Genomic DNA, 27,576 nt, shown 5'->3' with positions numbered 1-27,576 from the left:
TCTGTTCAGGCTTGCAAGACAGGAAACAACTATCAAAACTACAGTGTAATCATATCAGCTGGCTGGCAGCTAGCGAGCACACCCGCTGTCTGGCGAAGAGCTGAGGTGCTTATCAGCTGAGCATCCTGCGAGAGAGAAAGGAAGTGCCTGATGGGCTGAGGGAGCAATACACCAAAAGTAGGCAGCTAAAGCAACGCTGGTTAAAAAGGGAAGTCATGAGTCCAGTGAAAACCACGGAGCATCTACACAAGGTTCCTCTACTTGCACCAGCACACCTCTGGTTAAATTCATATCCACTATTAAACAGTAGCAAAAATGTGTAGTCCAGGAAGCAGTCAAATGTATCTGTATGAACGAAACTAAAGCCTCCACCAGGGATGTCACAGCACCTTGTGGTAATGCATTACTGGTTGCTATTCACTATTTAGCCAATAAGGAAGTGACAAATTCATTATGGAGTTAAATCTTTGCTCCAAAAATTGTCCTGGGGTCAGCTCCTCAGTATGTCTGGTGTATCTGACTACTAATGGCTGATGGGTGGATAGACATTCCTGGGATAACAAGGTTCTGGCAGGAGATAAACACAGCAAATGCATTTGAACCCAAGGAGATGCCAGATTAACCAGCAATGAGAAATAGTCTCATCCTCACCAACTGGTCTGGATTTCCAGCCAGCTGACAGTCAGAAGGGAGCACGCACCCATCCACACCCTGCTCCCAAACCAGCAGTCCATAGCTGTACAGATGAAGAAACACCAATGGATTCTGCATGGACAAACCATTCAGCAGCCTGAAAACAAATGGAAGCAAAGAACACGAGGCTCATCCTTCCACAAAGCACACCCAGGGGCAGACAGTACATCTGACAGTACAGACAGCAACACTCCTGCTAGGCCTGTGAGCCGCTGCAAGTCACCACTATTGGTCCTGAGAGGAGAGACCAGGCAGGACTCCTGGAATGTGTCCAGCCCATCAACACGGATGTCGAAGGAAGAGAAAGAAATATGTGATCAATACAAGAAACACGGGGCCTCATGACTGTAGTACACATGAACGGGAATGTTGAGGAAAGGAGGATGAAAAACTGACCTGCTGCAGAGCTGTCCTCCTTCAGCACCTTGCTGAAAGCCTCACCTGAATAATGTAGATGTTCAACTTCGGGCAAACTGGAAGATAAAGAAGGCAAAATCTTAACAGAGACGTATTCAGTGTAACAGCTGTGACTGCTGCTCCTCAAGCACCACAAAGCACAGCCCTGCCTGCACTCAGCTCTGCAGAGTAACTGGTAATTAGAGTTTGCCAGTCATTGTTGCTTCCTCATTGACAACAATGGGGACGTGAAGGATCCGTGATAGACATGGACTCTCCTGAAGCTTCTCTCTCCCATTTGTCATTTCAAGCTTGCAGTTTGAATCAAAGGATTTGCTCAAAATGTGTTTCAAGGATTCTTCTCCATTTCTGTTCTCTGAGGAGATTGGAGTGTTTCGGAAATGGCCTTGTTGCAGTCGCCTTCAGCACACAGCAAAGTGCAGCAATGAGACACCAGAAAATAATTGGTCTGGATCCCACCTACAGCATCCCACCAGTAAACTTCCAAATCCTCTGCACTGGTCTTGATTAAGACCTTTCAGGCACACCCTGACATAACCTGTCCTGGAAACAGAAAGCATGATGCATTTGATTAAGAGGAAAGGCTAACTCCAGGATTGCAGCCCATGAACCCACAGCAAATAGGGAAGAGTGAACAGGTAGGAAAAATCCCTCTTTGTCTGGCCCAGCTCCATGACCTGTTAGAGCTGCTGCTCCTGCAGGCTGCATGTGTACATGGGTCTCAAATGCAGCACTGACCACCCTGGCACTTGCACAGGGAAGGGAGGGGGTGACAGGGTGACATCCCCATTCCCAGATCAGATGAAGGGAACCTGCAGCCACTGAGGCAGTTTCTTCAAGAGCTGTAGCTCTAAAACCCTTTTCTGTTGTTGAAACAATGCAGGTTGCACAGCTTTGACCGTGAGAAGCAGCAGACGGAGCAGCTCAAAGCCCAGACCCAGCCAGGTGCTCCCAGTGCTGCACAGCCTGCAGCCCCTCCACTCCAGGGAAGATGTTCCTGCAGGAGCAGGGAGCGCATTCAGAGAAGGAAGGAGCTCGGGATGTTTTGGGCTATGGCACATCTGGATTTGCTTTTAGCATTCTCTTTTTTCTCCTGGTTTTGGTCTGTCATTCCTTTCTGGAACAGTAACAGGAGCAGATAAGCCAGGCTTTAAACAGCTCCTGGTGAAAAGGTGGAATGCTGATTGCTTCTCTGCCTCTTTGGCCACGCATTTTTATGCTGCGTTGCTTTGGGGAAAGGTCTTGGCTCTTCAGGTGCCAGCTTTTGTCTTTTTGCGAGCTGAAGGGCTTTTCCCAAGGTGAGCACTGAAATGCTTCAATGATCTTTAAAAAAGAGCTGTGCAGATTTTGTGAGATTTGGGGCTGCAGTGAAAGGAAAATCTAACAAGCTGAATGTCTTCTCTTTTTTTTTAAGGAGATAAGAAAAAGGCGACTGGAGCTGTCAGAGTTTAAGCTTCAACCTTTATGTTTACAAAGCAAAAAGGGCAATTAAATGTGGAAAAATAAATCCTTCCAGACTCTGGCAGTGGTTCTTCGGGTTTGTACTCAGACTGCTGAGTGACAGGCTAGTTTAGTGCCTTAGGCAGGGACTCACAATAGAGCAGCCCTGACATTTCTTTGATGCTAAGTAGTGTACCCTAATAAAGATGTTCTTTAAAGCCATTCCCTCTTGCCTGGCAATCAGGTGTTACAGAGCATCCCTGCTTCAACAGGACTGCCTGCCTGCTTCATGCCTCCCTGCGCCTGGCGCTCTTCTTCCCTCCCTGCTGAATGCAGCTGCTTCAGACCTCCTGTACACCTCTGTGCTGAACCAAGGGAAGAGACTGTTGGCATAAACCCAGGATATAGTTAATAGGCAAATTCTGTGCTTTCACCCCCTGGCTATTTCACAAAGCCTCATTTCACAGAGGTGGTGATGGGCAGAAGACATCACGGTCCTGCAAGCACAGAGTCACTAAACAAGCACAGACCACCATGTGGCAAGAACATCTGCCCACACTTGGAAAGAGCTGCAGCCCTCCAACCATCTAAAAGAGCAGCTGAAAAAAGACCTATTTTCTCAGTCCACAGCGTAAGCTCCTCTCAGATCTCTGCTCCTGCACCCTGTCAGTGCTGAGCCCATGGGCACATCAGCACAGCTCCCTGGCGCAGGGCAGGGCATAGGCTGTAGACAGGATGGCACCTTTGACAGCAGCTGTGAGATGCCAGCAGGGAAGGACTGCATTCCCTTCCTGTTCCCTTCCCATGAGCATCCAGCTCTTCACACATTTCTACTCTCTGCAAAGAATAAAATGCAAAACGAGAGATGAACAGAAGTGGGGAAAGGCACTGGGAAGCCCATCTCCAAGTGTTAAGTGGCAGCAGATGGTAGAGGCGCTGCTCTATGACAGATGAAGAAATCAGACATGGAGGTGTCAAAGGCAATGTCATTCTCAGCAGCCTGCCTTGCTCCCAGAGCTGCCAGCCCCGTCAGGTTTGGATCTGCTGGGGACATGGCACATCCTTGCGCCTTCTCCCACAGAGCTGCATGTACAGGCACTGGCACAGACACAGGCACAGGCACAGGCACTGGCACTGGCAGAGCCTGCAAGGGCAGCTCCTCGGCTCCTTGGGAAGGATGCACCAGTGTGGGGTCATTCGATCTGCCTGCAGCACAGATTTGCTCAGCATTGCCTGAGTGTTACATGTTCCTCCCATGCTCATGCAGTAACGTTGTTCTCATTTACCACCCAGAACAGCAGTGACTAGAAGCCAAGAAGGGCTTTGGCACGCCTCCATACACAGAGAGATGCCTGGGAATGCAGTGCTGGGAGCAGTGGCAGTGCACAGCTTCCATTTGGACAGAAGACCAAGGTCCCACCTCCAGGGTTTCTGTATACCCTGCTCTGCAGAGACCTGGAGTCCCACACATCAGAACTGGCACAACAGCAAGAAACGGAGACAATCAGAGTACACTGGGAACAGAGCCGGGCAGGCAGTGAACCTTGGGGAGCCCCAGATTTCTTCCATTTAGGGTCAGATTCTTCTTCCTTGGTTTTCTGCCCTTTCACTCACACACAGCCAGTGGTGGCAGGACACATCCCCACTGTCCTTCCTCTAGAGCTGGTCCCTTGCAGGGCCACTGGCTGACACACCAACCCGCACCCTCCCTGCACCTCCTGTCTTGCCCAGCATTCAGCCCAACAGGCTGGGTGTGATGAACACACTTGCAGCTGCTGCTGCCCCACAGCGAGGGGTCTGCGGTGTTTGTGCGGTCTCCAGCAGTGACAAATACCCTGTCACCACCTCCCCACGACTTCATGAGCCTGGGAAGAAAATTGCCTTCTGCTTACCGACCTAGAGCTTTATGAGCAGCGCAGGAGCATATGTCTGGGAGACAGAACTCAAATTGAATTAACTTGTTGAACAAGCATGAGAAATCCTGCTCTCGTTATTTACCCAAATAAATGTACAGACCAGAGAGGTTTCTGGCTGCTAACGAAGTTAGTTTCGTATCCCCCTGCTCTTTTACAGACTACACTGAGGTTGCAAGATCCCTGTTGGAAGTGGCTGTGTGGGAAGCTCACAAGCCTGCCAGGCTTTATGCATCTACTGTGGATCCTGCAGGAAGTGCCAGGCCCCTGCAGAAGGCAGGGAACAGTAAAGCAGCAGCTCTTTCATGACTGGACAACCACTCCTCTGCTGTTCAGAAAACAAAGGAGAACCTGGAGAAGTTGCTCTGAGCATAGCACAGGAAGTGCTGGGCTGGTTTTGAGCTCCACAGGGGTGGCAGGGTAAAGAAAATGAGAATACTGCAGATTTGCACAGGAACTACCTGTTGAATGACACCCACACACAGAATCCACATGTGCCCTCCTTAACACCTGCCCCAGGCAGCTAGAGACAAGTGAGCCAGCAACTGCTGCTTCCGTGTGGGGCCTCTGACAGCACATGTGCCCACATTTACACCGAGCTGCCTGCATCAGGCTCTAACCATCAGTGTTGAACATGCCAGCAGCCAAGTGCCTGCTCAGCACTGGTGATGCTGCATTCCTGGAGCCAGGCACAGACATCCCACGTCTGCACCTGGACCCACAAAGCATTCACTTGGCAAAACTGCCAAACTGAATGCTCGGGGTTGGTGCTGCCCAAAATGAGTCTTACAGAGAGTGAAAACTTCATTAATAACAACAGTGAGCACTGACGTGGCCCCAACACCGCACCATGCACACTGTAACTAATGAATGTACAGTGCTCACAGTTGTACACAGCTCTGTATGTCCCAGGTCCTGTGCACATAGTAACTAAGGCATCTGCAGTGCTCAGTTGTACACAGCTCTGTATGTCCCAGGTCCTGTGCACACAGTAACTAGTGCATCTGCAGTGCTCAGTTGTACACAGCTCTGTATGTCCCAGATCCTGTGCACACAGTAACTAGTGCATCTGCAGTGCTCAGTTGTACACAGCTCTGTATGGGAGCAGGGGCAGAGCCTCCTCCAATCACTTAGGACTGGAAGGAGTTCAGTGCACAGCAAAGGTGGTTTCACATCTACAGACCTGGTGCACAGCCAGAGACTGAGGTTACTCTGCAGATTCAGCACATCAAAGGGAATTTCGGAGGTGACTCGATCACAGCCCATATTCAGATGATGTCTAATTAGATTTGACACATGGAAGAGAAAGGCAGGAAACCGGAAACAAAATCTTGCTTTCCTAAAAGTGACTGTGAGCGACACCTGGACAGCTCATCCCGAGGGCAGCTGGAATGAGATCTGGGAATCATGACTCAGTGTCCTGCTCTCATGTCTCTGTGGGCTTTACTGACGGCTCAGGGCTAATCACTTACAGAATGCACATTGACCCAGGCTAAGCACAGCTATACACAGGTATGAAGCATCAGTCCCTGAGGGAGGTGAGGCCGGTCCCCAGTCACTGCCTCCCCCTGCACTGATGGGGAGCTCATGGTCCTGCTGCCATGAGCTCCCCAGGCACCCAGGAAATTAGACAAGCCACCCCAATAGCCAAACAACAGAAATAGGGAGCACTTACCATAAAAAGATCCCAAAGGAGCTAAGTCTGCCAATCAAACACTCTCTAAACAAGCATTAATGTATACCCACTCAGGCAGAGCTGCATCCCTCTGCCGCTTATTGCATTTTAACATTGTCAACAGAGCTTGCTGAAGCACTCGCAGTGCTCTGCTGACCTCCATTATTTATGATGGCATGTGAAATTGATTGTGGTTGAAAGATCCTTACTGGAATAAAATGAGCTTCTCAATTATTGCCACACAAGTAAATCTGTTTTCCAGTGATCCCCCCTTGGGAGCACTTGCTGAACCCTGAGTTCATGACAACAGATATCTCCAGCTGGCAAAATACAGGTGACTGCATTGTAATCACTGTCGAGTTACAGGATGGCAGGGGTCAAGCAATTCTTCGTGTGACAACAGGGAAGGGGATTGTGGGGATGATGTGCACCACTTACTGGTGTTTCTAGGTGGATAAATGGTAGATTCTCCAGCAGAGAAGTTGTGGCCATTTTTGGTACTTTCCGTCAAATGCAGCGCAGGAAATATGCACTAAGTATTAATGGGATTATGAACAGATAAACAAGACAACCAAGCCTTGCAGAGACCCAACCTCCTCCTCACCTTTGCTCTCCCAGAAAATCCTCAGCTAGATGTAATTCAATAACAGAACTTAACCTGTTACCACAACCCATAGAGAGCTTTACTGCTGGTTTCCTGTCTCCCACAAGAAAGGCAGCGCTCCACAGGAGCAGGCAGGCTCCACGGAGCATCCTTCCTCGGGCCCACACCAGCACCACACACATCCTGCCCAGGAGCTCCTGCCCATGGGGACCCCCGGAGCACACTGCAGGGTCCTGGCTGCCCCCGGCCCTCACAGCCTGCCAGTGGGAGAGGAAGGCAGGGACAAACCATCCTGCACTAGGACCGTGAGCTGGCAGAGCCCTGGGGAGGCACAGCCATGGGAACAGACATCCGGTGGGGATGGGGCTTGAGCCCCCATTCCCACACTTCCAGCAGCCCAATGGTGAACCAAAGATCAATCCCACATCACTTATCACTGTGTTTCTGTTCTTCCAGTTCTTTCGCAGTCCCTCGCTCCAAGCCTCTCTGGCAGGATTTGCTGCTCAGAGCATTCAGTTTGTACTTTCTTGGTGACCTTTAATATTAAGGAACGTTATTAATTCTTGATTTATTTAAAAGAGTCTATTTTGACAAGATTGCAGGGAGCACCTCTCTGTTGAAGGATTACAGACTTAATTAAATGCCAGCGACTGAGAACTGGAAGCTTTCCAAATGTCCACAGAGGAATCTCTCTCCCTGCTCCCTTCTCCCCCCTTCTTGTTCGAGACGGTTACAGGAGGTCTGGAAACCTGCCACAGTCAAAGGCGAAGGGAGCTCCCTCCTCTTCGCTCCTGGTTAGCTGGGCACTGAGCAGCCTCTCACTGCTCTCCTGCATCCATCTGTAAATGCACAAGCCCTGTCAGGCCCCAGCAGCCCGGACCAGCCCAACTCCTGCCTCTGGATGTCAGACACCACAGGGTGCACACTCCTGGAGATTCATCCTTCCTGCTCAGTGCTCCCCAGGTCAGGCAGGATTAGTCCTCGGGTGCAAGAGAACACAGCAACCCAGAACCCCTGTTTAACCCTCCTCATACTGACAGTGCCACTCTGCGTGCCAGGAGGGGACACCTTGAGCAACCCCAGAAATAGCTGTTTCAGGCTGCTTCTTTAGGGCTCTGGCACACAGGCACACATTAAACAATGTAACTTGCCCAGAAAAAAATCATTGTTTCTCTATAAAAAAGGGCACATGGTACAAATCATCTCCAAATCTTGTGCAGAGTTATCCTGAACAGGCTCCACGTACACATTTGCTGTCGGTGAGATGCATCTTGCACTGCACTAGAGCCATCTTTATGTCTTTTGGTAGCTGTGGAAAGCACACAGAGTCTCTGAATATGCAAACCAACAGCACTGTAATGACAACATCTACTGTCAAACTGCATCCTCAGAAGGAAAGGAAAATAGTGAGGTTCCCCTCTTCAATCAAGTTATGCTTGGTATACTCATTGGGAAGCAGACTGAGATCAGGGCTCCGTCAGCCCTCCTGGAAGGGATTTCTTGTGTTCATCATGCAAGATGGTGAAAAATGAGTGCAATGTTTTGCTGGTGATGTCATAAAAATGATTGATATTACTGGAAATAAGGCATCTTGCTGTGACAAAGTGAATGGCAACAGCTTTCTACACGTTTTGTCTTGAACAGTGTATTACAATTTGCTCTGATTTTCTTGAAGGAACCATGGCCTCCATGCAGAGAAGGTGCTGATGCATCTTGCCTGGCTATGAGGAGTTTTCAGTTTGATAGCAGAGGAGAAGGATGAAGAGCATCAGATAAACTGGCTACACATCATGATGAGACAATGTTTGGACAGCAGTTAGCAAAAGCTTTATGTTCCTAGAGCAGATTTCACTGCTTAGAACTAACTCATGCCTTTCAGAGGCCAATTTCTCTTTGGACAGCATATCTAGGAAAAACCTGCTAAATAGACCATCTGTATCAGGTGGTATTGTGCTGCTAGGACATCATATTCTCTGAACAGAGATGCTTGTTTCTTCTCTCATGTCCCCTTTCATACTTGTCCCTGCTCAAGTCAGCCAAAATGTATTTATCTTGCACAGATTTGATGTGCATCTCTCCCTCTTCACGCTACCTGCAGTGCCTTTTGGAAAGGGAAATGATCAAGGACCCAGTATGCAAAGCAAGAGCGGAGGAGCCAGCCATTTGCATGAAGATGTGATGCACCCAGTATTGTTTCTTATTACATTTCCTGTGAATTCTTAGATAATGGTTTGTATTTTGATTCCTGGCACACATAGAACAGTTTACTTGGCTTGCCTGCAACAATGCTGCACTTGATTCAGAACCTGCAAGATATATGAATAATTCAGACTGCTCATTCCAGTGTGCCTTGCTCTACATTTGTCAGTGGTGGGTAACACTCCACTGCACGTTGTTCTCAGCTGCCACTATTATGAGAAGAACTGCATACAAACTCCTGTCTAAAGTCTCTGCTGCACATATTTACCCATTGCTGGATGCACTGGCTTTGCTGGGGTGATCCTCACCATGCACTACCTCTGACTGACACTCCAGGAGATGGATACGCAGCCAGTGAAGCAGGGTCCGTGTCTTGCAATTCAAATGATGTCCCCACAGCAGGGAAAAGCACTCAGGACACAAGAGAAGTAAACACATTTTAGAGAAAGCTTTCTCCTAGAGCACGACCTAAGAGGTCACAGATGGTCCTCCCACCACCCTGCCCCACTTCACCCCAGACTCCACTCATGCAGGGTGAAGATGCTTTACAAGCCTGCAAGGAGTGGCAGAGCAAGGCACAGGGTGGCTGCAAGCAGCAGCACTGCTCAGTCCCACTGTAAAATGCCAGCACAGAGGAGAGCCACATGTTTGCAGAATGAAGCATGTCTAGCAGAGGAGCTGTGTTGGGGTGAGGGTCAATGTCTGAGGAAGGGCAAGGCCAAAGGAGGAGGACAGGCATCCTATGCTCTCTGTGTGTCAGACCAAATCAAACAGGGATGTGAGAGGGGCAAAGAGACATGCTGTTTCCAAAGGCCTCCCGAGCCTTCACCACAGCTGGATACAATCAGCATCAGATCTGAATGTCCCTGAGCAGAAGCTGTGACAAACCACAGCACAAAACTCCTCCATGGTGCAGGGACACAGGCAGGAGAGCTGGGCACAACAGGGCCGCAGCTGCCAAGGACCTGCTCAGAGCAGCCCATGTTCAGCATCACTGCTCCCCAGCCCAGCTGGACCAGCCTGTGGAGCTGTGTGGTCCTGCAGTGCCAGTGCCCGCTCACGGACAAGCCCAGGGTTCAAGCCATGCTCAGCCCCAGCCCCCTGCCTTCTGCTCTTGGGGCTTCCCTTCTGCCATGCCAGGAGGAAAGGGAAGTAAGCAAGTGCAGCTGGATGAGAGATAAACCACCCATGGTGCTGTGACTGCTGCTCCTGGGGGAGTCAGGGGTGAATCATAACTTCATCAGCCTACAAGGAAAAGAGCCAATTATCTGGCAATTGTATGCAGTTCATTTCCGTGGGAGGCTCATAACCTAACCAGCCCTTGTAGTCAAGAGGAATAAAATATATGCTGACATCAGTACACAGAGGTTCCCATTGGAAGCCACTTTCACTGCAGTGCCGTGAATCTTTTCAGAAACAGCTTGAGAAGATTCATTCTGTGTATCAATCTTCCTGGGCAGCAGAGCTGACGATGGTCATACATAGTAATGCTTAAGTCAATTCACATGCACCGTCAGTGGCTGTCTACAAGTCTTGGGCCTAATCAGTATATTAAATAGAAACTTATGACAAATAACTCTGAAAGGGCCTCTCCAGGGGCAGTGAAATGCTCCACTTCGGCCACTGTCAGCTCCTCAGGCATGTGCTGTAGTGGCACACTCTCCCCTTGGCTCCAGGAAGGGAGAACAGAAAGTCATAACTCTCCTTCTCTTTGTTTGGGTGACACATTTTTTATGAGCCAAACTCTTTACTTCAGGTCTTAGCAGTGATCCTGTGACTTTATGTTTGTCCTGTAACCACAATACTGCTCTGGAGCAGGAACACAGCCCATAAAAGCTGCGGGCTCAGCCAGCCCATGCTGCAGGGGAAGCAGATGCCCTGCGCAGAGCCTCTGGCTGCCCTCTGCTCACGTTCCACATGAGCATCAGGGTGTGGGACACATCCGTGCTCCTTGTTGATCCCTGGCCTGTCTGAACATGGGGAGGAGGCTCAGCACAGCCTTGGGCACCCGCCGAGGCAAGGCCAGAGGCACAAACATGGCAACACACATCACATGCACAAGGAGAGACTTTCAGAGCAGATCCTGCCACCTGCGCCATCCCAGGCTTCATGTGGCTGTGGTGCAAGCCCATGGGAGGCTGCCAGTGGTACCCAGTCCATGTGACAGCAGCTCAGAGCCCCTGTGCCATCTTCTGTGACACCACCCCAAGGACAGGAGGGCCCAGAAGGAGTGTCTGGGCTAGATCCTGTCCAGTGCCAGTGTTCAGAGCTCTCTCTGTGCTGTTTTCTACAGCAGCTGAACCACAGATGGTGCTTCATTAAGCCTGAGATTCATCAGCCATTGTTAGTGCTGCGCTCCATAATGAAATCATCATTTAAAGAGAACGGTCACCAGGACTAAGCAAGGCCCCTGGCTGCTGTGTGACCTCCGCTGGCTGCTGTGTGACCTCCCCTGGCTGCTGTGTGACCTCCCCTGGCAGCCAGGGCAGTGCAGGAACCTCACATGGGGCTCTCGATTGGGAAACACTCCATGAAGCTGCAAACATATCTGTCACCTTCCCGCACGTTGTTTACCAGCTTTCCTCAGCATCCCCTAAACAATATTTCCTAGAGACTGTAATTCAATAGCTCACACCCCAGAGCTGCAGCATCAGCCCAGAGAGCAGCATGATGAATGGATCAGTTCCTCCTGGGCCTGGGCTGGGGAACTGGCTTGTGCTGTTGCAGCTGTTAATTATCCCTCTGCTCTTCGCTATTCTCATCCCAGCTGTGCCTCTGTATTTATCATACTGGTCTACACGCACCAAAAACATTCTGATTGTTTAAAGTATAAGGAGCAATTTTACCCCTTCTGTGCAACTCTGGCAGCTCAGGGGATCAAATGGCAAGACTTGATCAATAAGGAACTCGCTAGCTTACAGGCACCAGGGCTCAGAGCTCAAAGTGCTTGTTTAGGAGCAATGCAAGTGAGAGAAAGCCCCACCAGTGTTAAGCACAGACACAAATACGACTTCCATCACTCTCCCTTCCCCAGCCTGCATCAGAGAGGCATCCTCAGGTTAATCCCTGTGCTGAAGGGACCACCCAGACCCAGGACAGCCCTGGCCAGGCTGTTTGCTGGGAAGAGCCATTCCTGCTTTTCCAGCCGCAGCAGTGCTGGCCTGGCTGGCAGCTGGGGTGCAGGGGGGATGCTCAGGCATCTCCTGAGCTTCTCTGCTGGGGAGCACCACGACAGCCCTGACCTGCTCCAGCTCCCCAGCATGCCCCATCCAGCACCTGGGCACCCCAGCACCCATGAGCTGCAGCAGCAGGGTGCAAACACCAGGCCTCCATGTATTTCTAGTGTGTCTTACACCGCCATATACCCTATAATGCACACTCCCTTTTCTCACCACCCTGGTACTGCTGCAGGGCTTTTTCACATCTGCCCTGGAGCCTTCCTCTTTCTGCTTACAATGTCAGGCTGTGCTCCCTGGGAACCCTGCAGCCTGCCACCCAGTCAGGAGGAATACAGCTCGGGGATCCCTGATAGGGATCTGTCCCACTCCCCACTAGCGTCCAGGAGCTTCCTCTTGTGGAGGCATCACACAGCATCTTCCTCCTTCCTGAAGTGAGGGGTAGTTGCTGCCTGCAGGGACAGCACAGGGTCCTGGTGCTCTCAGCACTGTAGAAACTTTACTCCTCACAGCTCCCCAGGAAACAGCAAAGCACATCCTGTTATCCTCAGTAAGCACATCCCGTTATCCCCGTAAGCCCCACGCTGCCACTTCTTGAGCTGTGAATTGCTGATATTTAATGACATTTCCCAAATATTTTTAATGGAAATTTCAGATCTTGTTCCTAATCTGACATTTATCTTCTATTAGCATGAAAACAAATAGAAGGGCCTGAGAATCATTGCTTATATTATAAATGACTTTACTGTTGGCTTTATTACCTTCCCCATTAAGCTGTCACAATCTGTGCCTCTTCCTGCTTCGTGATGACCAGACAGTGGAATCTGCCATCTTTCTATGTGATTTATACAGGACCCTGGCGGTAACTTTATTCATGTGGAGGATAATTATCAGCTGTATTATTAAGGTTGCCCTAGGGGATGATGTGCCAGAAAGGTTAAAATATTGACAAGCAGTAAAGCATGCATTACAATGTAGGAGTGCCAGCGGAGATGGCTGGCTGTGAGCAAGAGGCTGAGTTACAGCTTTGCATCTGCCCAGCAAGGACAGTAACAACAGTCACATCTTACACCTCCCACTAGGACTGCGGAAGCTTAGGCCAAATATTTGGATGGGACTCCAACAAAGAATATGCTTTCACATATATTCATATATATGATCACTTAAACCCTGACGACCCTGCTCTACAGTGACCTGGCCTGTTATTCAGAGTTGAACAGGATGTGGTAGCTGAAGCAGACAAGGTTTTTTCACAGTCCTCCAATGGAAATCTATTTCTTCCCATGCCCCCTAAAAAAGTTTGTCTTCATAAGAATGGCAAAAGGAGGGAGAGCAAAGAATGACCATCTCTGAAATGAAACACTGATTTCTTTTGGGATTGGAGCACCTTATTAGTAAAGTGGTAGACACCTATTGTCTGAAGGACACTACTAAGGGAAACTGCACTTTGGTTCAGACACTAACAAAACGAAGTGCTGAGTAACTTGGCACTACAACTGAAGTGAGACTATAAACCTAGCCTTGGTCATTCCCCAGATCCCCTATTGTTACGTCAAGAAAAGTAGATGGGGTACAGAAGAGCTCATAAATAATTTCCCATGGAGAGCACGTACACCAGCCAGACAAAATCTCTTGCTGAGAAAATGTGGAAAAGTGGTAGGTTTAACCTACTTCAAAATGTCATTTTTTGAGGAAAAAAAAAACCCTGATCCACATCTCTTTCCTGATGCTTAAAGGATGTGTCTGTACTGCAGCAGCATGTTAAGCATCAAGCCCTAGACTGGGCTTTGGGCAGCTGAAGGAATTTGTTGCAGCAAACCCTTCCTGTTCCCTCCAGTACAATCATATTGAAAACAGAGGGTCACCTATGGATAAACATGACCAAACGAGACCTGTAAGACATTTGTTAACCTGCATCAGTACACTTTCTTCTGCTAAGGAAGAGCCAGACTCTATAGAAACTGTATTTATCTCAGGTTCATCTACATCTCATGGGATCTGCCCATGGAAACATAACTAATGGAGAGAACTGGGGTCCTGCAGACAAGGGTCAGAGCTCTGTCCAGTCAGCATGAGTCACCTGACAGCATTTCCCTGGAATATGGGCTTGTGCCACTCTTTCACTGGCCCTTTGAATGAGTCACAGACACTGGTGAAAGCATCTGATGCTGTTAGAATTCATTCTATGAAACATCCATTCTCTGCTTGCCACAGGTACACGGTGAGAGCATCCGGCTTTCTTCTCTTACTCAGGACCAAAAAGCCTGGCACCGGAGGTGTAACCCTGTGCTGCTGACAGCAGAGCCTCACACCTCCTCAGAGGCCTCTGCTGTGTGAGTCCCTCTGTTCCCATGCTCCCTGCTCCCTCTTTGAGCCCAGGCATCACCTGGTCCCCCTCCTCACATCCCTGATCCTCTGCATGGACTTTTGCCTTCATAGTGCAGCAAGTGCTAATGTTTGATGACTCAGGATAGGGCGATGAGGCAGACAGGCACCACACACAGAGCTAATAAAACCCACACTCGGTGTGTCTTGTTATTTACTTTAGGAACATGAAGTTCTGGAGAGAGTATCTCGTGCTTCCTCCTAATAGTAATTCTGAGAATCCACCAGGGATCAGTTTAATGCTTTGGAAAAGGTTAATGTTGTTAGGGATTTACAGCTATATTTGAAATGGTTTAAACTATTATTTTTATTTCCTTGAGTAAAATGGAATCTCAGTGAGTTGTGCAAAGTTAGACGGTCAGTTTGGGTCTGAAAGGGGTCATTAACAGCCTGGCCGGTTTTACATAGCACCTAATCCTGCCTGGCAGGTGGGGAGTGGGGAACCTCCAGCTCTGGGTCAGCTGCTGCTACCAGTTGCTCCAACCACATCCTGGAAGTGCCTTCCTGCAGCCTCAGAGCAATGGGACTGGGCACAGCCACACCTGTCCCTCCTGCAGCCCGAGCAGCTTCTCCCAGGTACAGCAGGAGCTGGTACCCAGCAGCCATGGACCAGCCTGCACCAGAGCTGGCCCCTGCTGCCCATGGACATGCCCCTCCGGAGCAGTACCCTCCAAGGAGATGCAGTTTCCACACCAGCTGCCCCTGTCAGGCTGGGTGAAGGTCCCTTGTGCCAGCACAGGAGCCCCAGCACCTCAGCTGCTCTTCCCCTCACAGAGCCTGGTGTGAAGCAGGACCAGACCCAACCCTGCTCCCTCTGCCTCTGCTTGTGTCAGGGCAGGGGCAGCAGCATGCCTGGTGCTCAGCTGATGGCTGCTCCAGCACAGTCACCCTCGTCAGCTGCAGATGGTGTCATGGCCAAAAGCAACAGCAGGGAAAGTCCACATGCAGGCTGTGCAAGAGTGAGTGATAACACTGCTCCCTGCACACCACCGGCACAAAAGCCTTTGATTTAAAACCCTGACATTGGCCCCGCATTACCCTGAGAGCCAGCAACTCTTTCCTGTGGAGGGAGCTTAGGGCATCGATGTCTCCTGCTGCCCATTCCAGGGGTCATCTGCTAGCCTGCAATTGAAGGCGTTTGTGCAAAAAGCAGTGAGAGTGTCAGCTGTAATTGCATCAGTCACGGCACACAACAAGACAAATGTGACTGGAGATGGTGTGTCAACTTCAGAAATTGCTTAAGACTGAAAAGCAAGTGGAGGAAACAGCAAGTGTTCAGAAACAATTATTTCACTATAGTAGGAATAATAACAGCTCTCATTTCCTACACACAGCTCTCTTGGGGATGGCGCAGAAAACTGCCAGCATCTCCTCCCTTCCCATTGGGATACTATTGGACTGAAATAACAATCATGGAGCAAAGGTGTCCCATTTTCTTGAGGGAGGCTGAAACTACAGGATTAACCTACCCTGGACACAGGGACCCTGTTGCAATCTCCGGTCTCCACAGCCCACAGACCTGCCTCTACAGAAGGTCTGGTTCCACTAAGACATAGGATGAGGCATCTTGCCCTGCCAGACTCATCTGTAAGAGATTACACAATGACTCACCCCCGTTTCCTTCAGTGAGCTGTGGACACACCTCAGATACATCCCAATGTGACAGTGGCACCCTGAGGGACATGGGCCTGCGGAGCTTGTGCCACAGTGACCTCTCATCATCGCCATGGGTGAGGACAGGGCAGGTTTCCAGCTTGGCAGACTGGTAACCTTGTACCAGCGCTGCCCAGACCAAGAAGGTGTGGGAGGGATTCTTCCTCGTAAAATTAAATAAACCTGATGTGGAAACGCCATTTTCAATGTCTGGAGCTGTCAGCTGCAGGAGAAAGTGATATTGATTTCCACAGAAACTTTATTTAAGTGAGTGACCTATTAAATGAAACTTATTTGACACCAGATGACACTTGTTATTTAATTCCTGAATGAAGTGAGATCTCCAAGGCTTTGTGATGTTCTTTATCTCAAACGATGAAAGGCATTTTCCCTACAGCCATTTGCTCATATATCCCAGGTCTTTGCAAACAAAGTCTTTCAAAGAATCCAGAATACTTATACCTTCATTAGCCAACTCCAGCTGATAAACAGATAGCCCAGCACACACCAGTCCTTAGGAGCGAAGCTAAAAGGTGCAAAGAGCCTGAGGAGAACCACCAGCCTCTCTAGCCAGCCACTTGAGCAAAGGCACTGAGACACTGCCATGTCCACACAGGGTCTTGCTGCTGCTGCAGCAGGACGTGCCCACTGCTGGGCTGGGCAGCACTGGCTGCAGTGATGGTGCTGGGGATGAGTCTGCATCTAGGGGTGCTCAGACTCCAAAACCTCCTGCCCTTCCTCCTGTGCATTCCTTTCCCCAGGTGCCTCAAGGTAAAGCTAAAGCTGAGCAGAGGCCTTTGGTTTTCAGTCCAGTCCCCTCTGCACTGGGCCTCGAGAAGCTTGTTAGGTGGCTGTGAACACAGGGCTGCCTGCCACGCTTCAGAGACCACTCCTGCTCACAAAAGCTTTTCCACAGTTTGTTCTTTTAAAAGAAGCCAATTTATTTTTATTTGAAATCTATAAGAAACAACTGAATAGTAAAACTGTCAGATTCCATCTCTGTCATCAGAATGGCTTAGTCATGTCTGGAATGTCAGCACTGAGTATCAGCCCAAGTCCTTTGCATGCTCACAGCCCCAAGTGCATCAGTCAAGCGCTGCAGAGCACTGAGCCCTGCAGCTCACCCTGTGCAGTGCTTGTGCCGAGCCCTGCTCGTCCTTCTCCCTGCAGAGCCCTTCCCAAGGGCCCCTCAGGGGCAGAGACCATGATTTTAACCTCTCTGTTCACAAAGCCCAGAAGCTGAGACCACACAGCATTCACAGGACAGCGAGGCAGAGCACCTTGCCTGTGCACATGAGGGTCCTTCCATGGTGCTCTGACCTGTGTGGTACAGGCAAAGCCACAGCTTGGTTGTGCATGTGCTCAAGGGAAGTTTTGGAGCCCAGCAAGCACCCCAGGCAAGGCCAAGGAGTGGGGCAGGAGCAGTGCCCATGGGTCTGGGCTAGATGGTAAAATCTCACTGGTATTCCTTCCACCTGTGAGGACTCAGACCACCGCACTGGATGCTCAGCAGCCCCAGGAGGGTAAACGGTCATCAGCAAGCCAACAGCCCATACAAAACAAGAATCACACTCTGAGCAAGAAGCCATCTGATGAGCTCCTCCCTGTAGCTCTCAACAAGGATCCCAGGGTCAGGAAGTGCACACAGAGGCCACTGTGCACTCCGGTCCCATGGAACCATCAGTGCAGCACTGCAGCCTCAGGAGCACACAGCTGTGTCCTCCCTTCATACCACAAGCCTGCTGTTGTCCCATCTCTGTCCTGCTCAAGAGACAGCAGAGCACTGAGTGCTTCCCCCAGCAGGCAGCCATCCAAACAGCTTCTATAAAACTACTTTGTGCATCTCCCTCAGCTTCAGTTCAGCCACAGCAGAGCAGCCCACAGGATTTGAATGCAATTTTCTCATTGAGTTATACTAAAGCCTTGAGGAAAGGAGCCAAAATGATGTGGAACCCATAGAAACTAAAGCAACTTTTCTATTCTGCATTTTAACTTTTTATTATTATTTAGAATTAACCTTTTCTACTTCTAAATCATAAACCCATTTTACATTCCGCTATCAGATATGGGCCATAAGGTACAGGAAACATAAGATGACTTTGTTTCATACACACACGAGCAAAAAGATAATGGGGCACCCAGCGGTCATTGCTCCTCAGAACAAGACCCAGAACATTAAATTCACTCAGACACCCTACACTATGGTCTGCTTGTTAAAAGCAGATGAAATGATGCAGATGAGACATGCATCATACTGCAGATGAGACATGCATCATACTGCCACGTGCCCAGCTCAGTGCCTCACCGGCAGCAGTTTCACCCCAGCAGGGATTCTCGCTCTGCTCCTGGGGTCATCCCCATCAGACCTAAACACAGGAGCTGGAAATCGGAGACCCAGGAGCTCAGACAGTAAATACTACAGCACATGAAAACCAAACACCACACTTAAACCAGATCTGCTCTCTGCCAAGCTGCACAGGGCACCATTGCCTATAAGCAGCATTGAAGGCTGGAAGGAGCTGCCCTCTTCCACAGCATCACATACAAGTTGTCATTCCAGGGATGGAAACTGGATTTGATGGATGAAGAGTTAAAATAACTATGACCCTCCCCATGTTAGCTGCCTGCAGGGCCAAGTTACTGAGGGCTGGCAAGCAGCTGTAAGGCCACTGCTCCCGGGCTGGAGAGCAGCATCTCCTGCACCCCAGCCAGCCAGCACCATGCTCCAGCTGACTGCACACCTCCTGCACCGAGCTCCTGAGCTGATGGGAGATCATTCCAACCTCCTTGAGGGAGGACCTGAAATGCTGACTGTGCCCTTGGATGGAACAACAGAGGGGACCAGTATATCCATGGATGCTGGTGGTAGTTCAGTTCTCCCAGAAAGCACAGCCTCACCTGTCCTCTGGCCACGCACCGGCACAGACAGAGCAGGATCCTCTTCAGTTCAGCTCTGATGGTATCAGTACCTCAAGTGCTCTGAAGCAGGAGGTTTTCCTGGCAGGGCACAGGCCATGTGCTCTCTCACAGACAGGAGCAGCTGTCAGCTCAAAGCAGCAGCTCATGCCACAGTCCAGCAGTTTGCCACTGAAACCAGTCCCTGCCAGGCTGCTGGTGAGCTGCTGAGTCTGTCACACTCCACACACAGCTGCGGGGCTGCCACTCTGATCTCTCACAGCCATATCTGCTAGCTGAGGGAATACATCCTCAAAGGCAGGTTCTCTCATGCAGTGTGTTTTCTGTTCCTGTTTTACAAAGAAAGAACACAAATCAGTTTAATTTGTAAACCATTACTGTCTGGAATTTCAGCAAAGCTGAGACTTGACTTGAAAATTAACATCAGATGCATTTACTCTTCATGTAATTAATTCCCTTCATGCCAAGCACTACCTTGGGAAAGAGAACAAGTCATAAACTGTCATTAAAAAAAGGCAGACAAAGTAAATAATTCAAGAGATCTAAAAATAAATCCACACTTTCACAGAAACACACTTCCAAGCCTCTTTTCATCTCCCCCCTGCAGCACCTTGCTGCAAGAGAGCAGTGATACAAAGGGAGAGAACAGAGAGTAAGTCCTGGGCCTGACTAGCTTGAAAACCAAAGGAGCCTGTTTGCCGGGACAGAGCCCTGTGAAATGCACACAAAGACCTCCTGGCTTTGCAGTCAGGTCCAAAGAAACCAAACCCTTGATATTCTGGAAGGAAAAAAGGCTTTCAAAGCAGACAGGGCTCCTTTGAATGGGATGGGGCAGGGAATCTGCAGTGCCTCCTCAGAGCTCTATGGAATGGGGTATACAGCAGAGTTGCTTAACAGAGAACCACATCAGCTTTGCTGCTGCACTTGTAATTTCGGTCCTATTTTGGTCCTGCTTGGCACTGTCAAGCCCTACATTTAATAACAGCATCCTTACTGGGCTGGGCAGGGCTGCAGGTGCAGGTGCAGCCTCAGCAAGGTGGCCCCAGGCTCTGTGTGCATCTGAAAGAGGCCGGGAGAGATGTGTGTGCCCTGCTCCACTGCTGCAGACCCCTGTTCCCTGGGCCATTAGCTGGGTTCCCCCGACACAGAACAGGGGGTGACCCACCATATATATACTGTAAAACACTGGTGCAAACTGTCTTGTGATCCCAACTCTCTGAAAGTGTTCCTCCTTGCACTGGTTCTTGGGTGAAGGAGACAAGGAGGCAACAGCGGGTGCAAGCTACTGCTGCACCTCCAGGGGTGCAATGCAGGAGAGCTTGGACCATCCTCCTGCATGGTCTATAACAATGCACTGAATTCTGGAGATCCTCCAGGTGCTGACTGAGCAAAGACTGAAGAAGGGTTGGGAAAGGTGTGCTCAGGATCTAGCACAGAGGAGAGATGCACAAGGACCTGGAAACCTGGTTCAGAGCTGGCATGAGGGAATAGGAGCCCCATCCCAGCACAGCTTCTGTCAGAGCTGCCTCAGTAGCTGCCACTCCTCTGCCTGGAGGAGGGAGAAGAGCTTCTCTGATAGAGTTCCCTTTGTTCTCTTCAGCAATCTCAGCAACAGGATGGGAGCAGATAATGTGCAATTTGTTTTAACTCAGCTTTACCTTGTCAGCCCAAACTATAATATTGCAGCAAGCACCATTCTGAAGAATAAAGACGCAATGGTGCAGGATGAGATTCTGCAAACCCCATTGATTACATCACAAGTCATCACTATAAATATTTGGAGAGGAAAAACCCTTGTTGTATCTAAACATGTTCATGTAACAAAATGTGCAATTGAGAGTAAGAGATGGCTCTAACAGGACACAGATGCTAGGAAGCAAAGCATTTAAGCTGCTTACCCTTCAACCTAAATAACATCCATTAAATGGAGCATTGTGGGACTCACTGTGAAGAGACAATGTAAAGGGCTCAGTGTGCAGGAGCCTCAGAAGCAGAGACAGTATGTCACAAAGGAGGCAGTGTGTTCCTAATCACTACAGGGAAATTAAAGCACTTTCTACCACTCCTTTTGGGGCCAGGAACTGCTGAAAACAATGGGATGAGGACACCAGTGCAGCAGAGCAGCTCCTCATTCCGGGGCTGTCACTGTGCCAACACTGTTCTCACTGTGGAAGATGCAGAGGGTTGGCTGTACCCTGGCCTGGCAGCTCTCGGGAAGGACCCTGGGCTCCTGCTCTTCTCCAGTCAATGCATGTGGCCAGCACTGGCGTTTGGCAGTGGCTCTTGCCATGTCTGTCAGGATGACTCGTATGGCCTGGGGCTGTCCTCCCAAAGCCAGCACCTGCAGCCACAAACCTTATTCCTCTCCTTGTCTACAGGAAGCAACCCTGATTCATTCATTCAGCTCATATTGATCCTCTTTTCTTTATTTTTATGAGAAATGAGTTGCGAGGAGCTTTTGCTCTGTTTAAACTTGAAGAGATACTGTTCAAGGACTTGCTGTGATGTTTCTCTATCTGACAGCTTTATTGGGTAATAGCCACTGATGGTATATGTGTGCACAGACAGTCAGACCTTTTATACTATGTGTGTTCCCATAAAAATGATTGGTTCCAGGGTGTTATCCGAACATTGTTGTGATTGCACCACGGGACCAAGCAGCCTGAAAGGCAGATGTGAACTGAAGGCAGATTAGTAAGAATTGATCCCCCCTGTCCTCCATGCCCCAGCAGGAGGATCCAGGCTCCTGCTATCTGCCTGCTAAAGACAGACAACATGGAAGGCGAAAGCATGGCTCTGTTGAAGTTCAGTCAGCAAACAATATCAGCTGCCCCAGCTGCCTTGGAGAATGGTCATTCCGGGTTTCCCTGCTGCCCAAAACCAAGCTGGAGGGATCGATCTGTGCCTGAGGAGCCAAGCATGGCTCGTCTGCCACCTGAGGCACGTTCTGCCCATAGCAGCGTCCATGGCACAAGCCACAGACAGTGCTGAAGCTGTTCTTCAGCAGAGAAACAACCAGAGCTCAGTACCACTCAGGAAGCTCATCTCCTCCCTGGCCCTCCCGAGGCAGTGCTGGAGCAGTCTGAGTGCTGCTGCAGTGAGCGCAGCCACCACACAGCAGCCAGCTCTACTGGTGGCGTGGCTGGATGGGGCAGTCACTGCACAGCTTGGAGGGGGTTCAACCCTACTGTGCCTACAGCAACAACCTCTCTTAAAAGCAAGACTGAAGGCATACTTGATGCTGCTAGCATCCCACTGCTCTAATTCCAAGAGAGAAACTGTGCTTTTGTGAATTCCTTAGCCAGTGCCATTAACTGCCATTAGTTAGTTCTCACACATTATTGTAACTGGGATTTCAGACGATTTGTAGTTTTGAATCCTGGTGTTCTTGTCAGTGGTTTCAGAAGTCCATGCAGCCAAAAGTGGAGAAGTTTAAATGTTATTCCAGGGATGGCTTTGGCCCTGGGAAGTGAAGGCAGTGAGGAAGTGAGCTGACTATTTCAAAAACAAAGAACAGATGTTCCACATATTAAGGAGCTAAGTGTCATTTCACGGACTCATGCGAGTGGCACGCTCACTTACAAAGAGTATCTGCTCCAACAAGGTCATTTATGTTTTAATGTAATCAGTTATGCCAGCATTGATGAAGAAGAAAATAACTATAACCTGGCAATGAAGCATCATTACATTATAAGCAATACTATCTCCTTGAGTGCAAGCTCCCTCAAAAATCCCAGTAGAGTCCAGTTCATACATAAGAGTGTTCCTTCCTTTTCTGTGCTGCAGGACAAAAGGGGAGGGGGTGGGTGTTGAACCCCAGATCCCAGTAAGAAACCAGAAGCACGTCTGACAGCACATCTCCAGACGGACAGCTCGGAACCCCCTCACTCCCGCACAGGCACAGCCGAGCCCCATCACACACCTCATCTGGTCCCACTGCACAGAGACCCATCTTGTTCCTCGCAGGACCGAAGCTGCTTTCAGTGTGAGAGCACCAAATCAAAGTTTAATCGCTTTGTCCTCCAGAGCTTTATGCCATCTTTTACAGAAGCTTTTTCAGACACGAAGAACTATCACAGGCTGGCTTAGAAAGGGAATAATTGACTGACAGCTAAAAAAACCCTGCTAAGGACAATAGCATTTGTCACTCTGGTATTTCTCATCTGAAGACAAAATGCATTTTATCAACACCCTGAAATTATTTTGTCAACAAAATTCATTTTGTAGCATTCCCTTCACCTGTCAGGCTGACAGAACACTCTGGAATGGTTTAAAACCCATTCTGCTAACACAATTAACTCAGTTCTGCCTTGCCATGGCCTGAGCCGGGAGGTGCTGCAGCACTCAGGACTGCACCAGCCCCGACGAGAGCAGAGAGCAAGTGGCCATGTGGGGACCAGAATCCTGCTGGGTAAATCCTGCCTTCACAAGGTACTTGATCTCACCGAGACCGTTATGAAACCATAAGTGAGAGCTGATTGACAGACATGCCAATTTATACTGAATGCTAACAAATGCTGGTAACTGTTATTCCCGGAAACAAAAGCTCCATCAAAGCTTTCCTTAACCCTGTTTCTACATCTTTCACCAGTTCCTGTCACCAGCCTCCCTCCCAAAAGGCAAACTCAGGGTGTGAGATTCTGCCTGGCACCTTGGTTTCATTTTTTAGTATTCCCCAATGCACTTTCTGACGTCCTGGATGTGGCTTCAGGCTGGAGCAAGGAAAAGCTGGAGCAGGTGGATGTGCCTGAAGCTGTGACCCCATGGAGAGCCCACACTGGAGCAGGAACTGTGGCCGCAGAGGACCCAGGCTGGAGCAGTGTGCTCCCAAAGGACTGTCTCCCATGGGAGGGATCCCATGCTGGAGCAGGGAAGGACATGAGGGTGAAGGAACAGCAGAACAAAGCATAAAGAACTGAGCCCAACCCCCATTCCCTGTCCCCCTGCACCACTCAGAGGAAGGAAAGGAGCTGGGGGTGAAGGAATGAAGTGAGCCTGGGAGGAAGGGAGGGCAGGGGTGAGGTGTTTGTGTTTGTCACTATCCTGTTCTAGTTTAGTTTGCAGCACAGTAAATGAATCTCTTGCCTGTGATTGTAACTGTGGGTGATCCCCTCTCCAAACCTTCACTCCGGAGCTTTTTCACCTCACTTTCCCCCAGTCTTCCGGAGAGGGTGGAATGAGAGCTGCTTGGTGGGTGCCTGCCGGCAGCCAGGGTTAACCCATCACATCTGTGGTGAGTTAATGGCTGAGCTGGAATACAAGAGCCTCAACCCAATGGATACCGCTGCTTCCTCCTACCTCTGAGCTACCTACCTGTGCTGCGTGCCCGAGAACCCAAACCTTCAATGCCCACCTTCTGACACGGTGTTAAAATCTGGCCCATCCCTTCCCTGTTCTGCCTGTGCTGGGGCTTTGTACCACTGAAACACAGCCCCTTGCTCATTCCCATCCTCCTTCTGCTCCCGATGCTGCCGAGGACCTTACACTCACATGATTTAAATAGACCTGCTCCTGCTGGGCCCCTTTTTGACACTGAATCATTAATTCATTAATCTGTTTCTCATATTTCTAAATCGAGACAGACATGACTGGTGTGGATGATCAATACTGCGTTCTCTCAATCCTCTCAGTTCCCATCATTTTAGAATCTACCCTGCTTTTAATCTTAGGTCATTTTAATAGGAATTTGCTTTATGAAGAATTTGACACTTCATTATGGCAGCCCCATGCTAATAGATTTAATAATTCATATCTGCATTGGTCACTTTTAACTGAGAATACACATTCCAGGGCTGCTTCACGATTGCATTCTTGCAGTAACAGCTCTGGCCTTCCCCAGTGATCTCCCATTGCATTCGCAGCACACAGGGACTGCATCTGTCAAGACTCCCCCTGTGCTTTCAAGGGGTACAGGTCACCCCAGACTGCACCATGGCCTCTGCAGGGTAACAAGCTCATCTGACCCCACAGGAAGAGGGAGGCAGTGAAGCAGAGCTGGCACACGGAGCTGCTGCACCCAGCAGAGATTTGTGCCAAGAGGAAGCAGCACCCACCTCCCTGCTCCGGAGAACATGTGCTCCCTGCAGCATGACACCATGGTGGGGTGAGCTCAGCTGGCCACCAGGTGCCCACCCAGCCACTCCATTACCCCCTTTCCCAGCAGATACAGGAGGAGAAAAGACAAAAGGATTCTGGATGGAGATAAGGACAGAGCAGGGGACGAGCACAGGGACATGGCTCAGCAGTTACCATCACAAGCAAACAGATCCAGCCTGGGGAAACTAATTGAATTTATTGCAATCAAACCAGTGTAGGATAATGAGAAATAACAAAAAGTCTGAAAACCTTCCCCAGTCTTCCCTTCCTGGGCTCACTTCACCACCACCTCTCCACCTTCTCCCCCTGAGGAGCCCATGGGGACGGGGAATCCGGGTTTCAGTCAGTTCATCACACATTATCCCTGAGGCTCCTTCCTCACACTCCTCCCCTGCTTCTGCAGGGAGCCTCTCCATGGGAGACAGTCCTGTACAAGCTTCTGCAATAGGAGTCCTTCCCATGGGCTGCAGTTCTTCCAGTGTGGGCTCCTTCAGGAGCAGACTGCTCCAGTGTGGTCTTGCCAAAAAAACCCCTCTCCATGGGTCCCCAGTCCTATGTGAAGCCTGCTCCAGTGCGGGCTCTCCATGGAGTCACAGGCACATCACCCTGCTCTCATGTGGGATCCTCCTCAGGCTGCAGGTTGGTATCTGCTCACCATGGACTTCCATGGGCTGCTGGGGCACAGCCTGCCTCACCATGGGCTGCACCACAGGCTGCAGAAGGATCCTCTGCAGCTCCTGGAGCACCTCCTCCCCTCCTTCCTCACTGATCTTGGTGTCTGCAGCGTTCCTCTCACATTTTCTCACTCCTCTCTCCTGTCTCTTGTTGCAGTTTTTCCCCTTTCTTAACTAAGTTATCACAGAGGCACTACCACCATCCCCTGTGGGCTCAGCTTTGTAAAGGGCAGGTCTGTATCAGAGCTGGCTGCAACTGGCTCTGTCCAACATGGGAGCAGCATCTGACGTCTTCTCACTGAAGCCACCCTCACACACCCCCACTACCAAAACCTTGCCACATAAACCCAATACAGACACCAACAAAGCACCAGAGCCCAAGCCGTCTGCTCCTTCTGACCCCTGCCCCCTCCACAGCAGACAATGGAGGACAGTAGGGGACATACCAGGTAAGCAAAAGGTCTGAGAATGAATCACACAAGTGCCTTTAACTGATACACACACCTCTGGCACTAGCTCCATGTCAACTAACCCCAGCAAGTATTTATTAATGAAACTCTCCTGATTTTTGATTCATTTGATTGTTAAAGCTTGTGGAACTCGCACTGTTATTACTCATTGTTATTAATGTTCACAGCTCAGCCTCTCTCTTTTCAATACGCTCCACAGAGGAAATCGAAGGCTGAAGCCAATCGTTACAGTAAATGACTGATGGAGCCGCTTGAGGATGGGAGTAAGCTGCTGCTCTGGGACTGCTGCAGGTTATTGGGAGTAAGTTAATCTTCACACACAAGGACTGCAAGATAAGAGGCTGTTTCAGGTGGGTTCTGAGCACTGATTCCTTAGTCAGGTCATCAATGTGCATCACCCTAACAGAGCTGTCTGTGCACAGGACCTGTGACCAAGGCCATGTTTTGATCTATGTGCAGAAACAGGTCTGTTCTGCAGGAGCATGGCCTCTGCTGAGCAGGTTTGACACAAACAGACAGATGCTACAGGCAGCTCAGCACAGCCTGGCAGAAAGCACATCTCCATTCCTGCACATACTGAAGGAAAGCAGAGCAATCCTTGGAAAGGTTCATCCTCTCCACCCCTCTGAAACTGCTCATTCCTCAGAAAAGACCAAGGACAGTACCACAGGGCACATAGACCTCCAGCGTGCAACACCCAAATGTGTATGGAGGGGATTCCCTCTGCCCCTTCTCCAGCCTTCTCTACACTTCCACAGTCTCTTTGCTGCACAGCATTTGCCAGTTCTTGCACCACATATAAACTCCTCAAGCCAGAATGGTGGTAATGCTCCTACCTGTCTGGTAGAGGAGATGCTTCTAAGTCCTCAGTAGCGCCGTTACACCACCTTTCCAGAGCAATGTTCATGTTGTATCTTCCGAGCCTACAGAGCCGCCACATACCATATTCAACCTATTATTCATCTCAAACAGAGAATTCTGCAAAGCAAGAAGAAATAAAAGAGGGCTTAATACAACTTTACTAAAATGGAATTTGCCAAAGACTCACAGAAAAATGGATTTAATTAGGGCTGGTAATAGGGAACAGTTTGTTCCCGTGATTTAAAGCAGAAGTTAGATAGTGTCTATAATTTCAACATTTTAAATTATATATAGGGGGTTATTTCTCATTTCTACCTTAATTATAAAAATCTATCTTTATGAATCACTATTTTGAGGCAAATAAAGCAAAGGCAGAGAAAGTGATGTTTTAGTTAAAACTTTTA

The 27,576-nt window shown here is 49.6% G+C and overlaps 1 long non-coding RNA gene across 1 annotated transcript in view; it reads right to left on the bottom strand.

Moving 5' to 3' along the window:
- The window catches only part of LOC115945320 (uncharacterized), a 45,430-nt gene extending 18,144 nt beyond the window's left edge, over positions 1–27,286 (bottom strand). The window contains exons 1-2 of the long non-coding RNA XR_004549885.1: positions 27,148–27,286; positions 19,054–19,400 (exon numbers count right to left, since the gene is read on the bottom strand). This is a non-coding gene — a long non-coding RNA (uncharacterized lncRNA). The remainder of the gene's footprint in view (positions 1–19,053; positions 19,401–27,147) is intronic.
- Positions 27,287–27,576: the final 290 nt, after the last annotated feature.

This window comes from Melopsittacus undulatus, chromosome 8 (assembly GCF_012275295.1).
Source record: "Melopsittacus undulatus isolate bMelUnd1 chromosome 8, bMelUnd1.mat.Z, whole genome shotgun sequence".
Classification (NCBI taxonomy): domain Eukaryota; kingdom Metazoa; phylum Chordata; class Aves; order Psittaciformes; family Psittaculidae; genus Melopsittacus; species Melopsittacus undulatus.
The sequence above is the reverse complement of the archived record's forward strand: the minus strand, read 5'-3'. Positions and strand labels throughout refer to the sequence as shown.